Source organism: Nematolebias whitei, chromosome 17 (genome assembly GCF_014905685.2).
Source record: "Nematolebias whitei isolate Nwh7 chromosome 17, NemWhi1, whole genome shotgun sequence".
Lineage (NCBI taxonomy): Eukaryota > Metazoa > Chordata > Actinopteri > Cyprinodontiformes > Rivulidae > Nematolebias > Nematolebias whitei.
In genome coordinates, this window is record NC_056514.1 from 24,104,928 (window position 1) to 24,108,469 (window position 3,542).

Sequence of the window (3,542 nt, forward strand, 5' to 3'; positions counted from 1 at the left end):
TATATATATATATATATATATATATATATATATATATATATATATATATATAATTTTACAGGAAAGTATAAAAGTATAGACCTAAGTGACTATAAAAGCCCCATAAAAATGATATTAAAGAAACAAATGCACAATTAGTGAAATGTTCAAATTAATTTGAAGCAATCCTTAAAATTCCTCAAGGAACCATAAATATGATAGTATAGATTTGATTTGCATCTGTCAGGTTTGATATTGATCTCTTGGCATAAAAGCTACAATATTCAGCAGAAAACTGCCTTTTTTTCCACAACATTATTCTGTCTTTTCAGAATCAGCCTTTATTGGCATTGCACTGAAGCACAGCAAAATTTAATTTCAGTACAGCCTGTCCCAAGAAACACAAACAACCAAACAACATAAACTTGGGAAGATGGGTGTCTGAGGCTGCAGCCTCATGAGAGGTGCTGCCTTTTTTTCTTTAGATAAGGAAAAGGGAACACGAGGGAAAGAAGAGGTAAAAAAAAATTCATGTATCACACTATATACCTAACAGGACACAGTGTGAGGCTGCAAAACACCTCAGCACACAAAAGCAACATACAGATGACACAATAAGATGCATGTGGAGTGGGTGAGGGTTAAGTGGGAGTGGGGTGGCTCCCAGCACAACCCGCCCAGGCACAACCCACCTGGCGCCTCGTATCCAACCTAGGTTCCCGCACCTGGGGGACAAAAGGAGGGTGGCCAGTGAAGGCGGTGAGTTGAGGGGAGTGTGAGCTGTGAATGAGTGTATGCATATGTGTGTTTGTCTGTTCCAGACAGGTCCATAGATGTCCTTGGGGAAGGGAACGGTTAGTGGGGGCAGAGCATCTTGTTCACATAACATCAGATGGTGTAGAGGCAGGGCAGCCGGCTTGGGACCCGAAAGTCCCAGGTTCGATCCCCAGTCACTGCACATCACGTGGCGTCACTGGGCAGCACGTCTAATCCCCAAAATGTCCCCCGGGCGCTTTCAATAGCTGCCCACTGCACCACCTGGTGGTGGATGGGTTAAATGCAGAGACTAATTTCGCCATTGTATGGAAACATACAGTGCTGACATTGTGATGACATTATTATTATTATTATTATCAAGGAGAATTTGACATAGTCAGCTTCCATGGCCGACACGGGGGAGCCATACTCAGATAACAGTTGTTTTGGGTCAAGCCGACTCCGTTGATTTCTGTCAGCCTTATAGTTTTACTGGTACATCTCAATGGCGACTCCAAACAGCCAAATTTGTTGTCAGTACCGCCGAGCTTGTAGCTTCTCCAAGGTCTATTCCTTCCTGCCAGCAGGATTCAGGAGCCGCAAGTAGGCTGTGATCTTTAGCAGAAATTGCGTCCAGCTTATGGCTCAGCTCACACAGCATTTGAGTCTGAGTGTTAACAGCACGGCACATTCCTTCACACAGGCCAGGCAGCTTTGCAATTACCAGAACAGCTGCTGACTTTTTTTAAATTTGTCAATATGCCAGGTAACCACCTACTCCAAAAAGCAGAAATCCTGTTATTATAAATCCAAATATGTACACATCTTCAACGTCCTCGACCGACAATATGGACAGACACACACTCTTCCACTCCCCCCAAGAATCCATCGTGTATCCAGCTGCAAGTGTCCCATCGGGGCAGGAGGGCTCTCCTTTGCTCTGTCTTCTCGTTGAGAAAATTTGATCAATTACGTTAAGAGACCAGCTGACCAGATCCAGAATTTTTGCTCCAAAGGTGGCTTTAAGCTCTTCAAACATATACAGTATGTGAGGGCACATTGCATGTTCATGTGTTGTCAAATCCTTTAGAGTCATAGTTCCTGTTGCTGTGGGCGAACAATCAATCGATCCAGGATTTTGGTAAGATCATGTTTAGAGGTCAGAAAAGAGAAAGAGGTCACCAACACAGTGAGGTCTGATGTCAAAATAAACATTTTGAGCCCCTTTCAGTCAGGGCATCTTGATTTTTTTTTACCCAGTTCTGCTCAGATTTCATCTTTTCAGATTAAAAACCTGAGTGGTGACATCACATTATACCAGCTTTGTATTTTACATATCTGTCCTGGTAGCTGTTCTCTGCTTGGTGCTTGCAGCACAAACAAAGTGAGCTATCAATAGTTCTTCTTCCACTATTATTGACCCATCCATCATGTTGACAGGAGACCACTGGAGGTGGTTTCAGCTCTCACTGATGACTCAGACACACAGAGTTTGTAAACCAGGATACCTTGAGGCTGCAGCGAGGGATCTGCAGTAACCCTATCTGCACTCCTGAAGACTCAGAGGGTGTGATCTGGCCAGAGTGTGTGTCCTGATTTGATGCTGGCTTATTTTTGGGTGCTTACATCTGATCGCAGCAGCAGCTATCAAGTGCGATGGTGGGAAATTTGCTTGCCCCTTTAATGTGTGTAGCGCATGTGCGATTAACCCAGTGAGAGTGAAATTGCAGTTTAAAAGTCAGCGTGCATGCTTTTACATACATGTACGCATGTCTGTGCATTAAGAAGGGGTTTCAGGTGCCTCTCTGGTGGTATTTAGACCCTTCATTTGTGTGGAATCCAGCATCATTATCGCAAAGTGTTGCCAGCTGGAAGCGCTTGGGAGTTCCCATTTGAACTTGATGTGTGTTCTGAAGATTCAGAGAAGCTCAGAGAGTCAAAAGGCTCTAATGAAAGCTTATGCTCTGGTTCTAATACCCCTGATATTCATGAGCAGCAGAATCTGGCACTGTCTCACTCATTGGCTAATAAATTACAAAAGACGCCACCCATAGTTACAGAGCTGCATTTTGAATCAGTTCTAACCCTCTACACTAGAAATGTTCAAATAAAATCAGACAGTACGGAATTAGTTTAAACTGCAGGGAAACTTTAAATATTGGAATATTCTTCTCCTGTGTTTATGTTGATCAGCATCAAACCAGCGTAAGAACCAGCTGTGATTAGAGGGCAATCACTTCATTGTGGCACTTGACAGAGTCCACTAAAAGTATTAGCTGCTCCGTCAATCAGTTTGTCCTCAGTTAGCTTGATTGGTTGCAAATGGGACCAAAAGTTTCATCTCATCCCACAATGAGACTGATATTAGAGAAGCAACGTTTCATACTATGGGGTGCCGTTTGTAAAGTTACACAGTCAAAAATTAACAGTAATATTTTGGTTTATCTCTCAAAGTCATATTTTCACCATGCCATTCATTTATAATTCATTTATAAATGTCATAGTTCCGAACTAAATATTTCATTTGCAAGTTAAATATTTAGTTTACAAACTAAATATTTAGATCCACGCTATAAATATTTAGCTCCACGCTAAATACTTAGTTTACAAACTAAATGTTTATGTGCAAGATAAATGTTTAATTTTAACTAAACATTTAAACTAAATTTAAACTGAATATTTAACTTGCAAGTTAAATATTTAGTTAGTGAACTAAATATGTAGGTGTAAATTAAATATTTAATTTTCAAGCTAAATATTTATTTTCAAAACTAATTATTTATTTTCCAAGCCAAATATTTAATTTC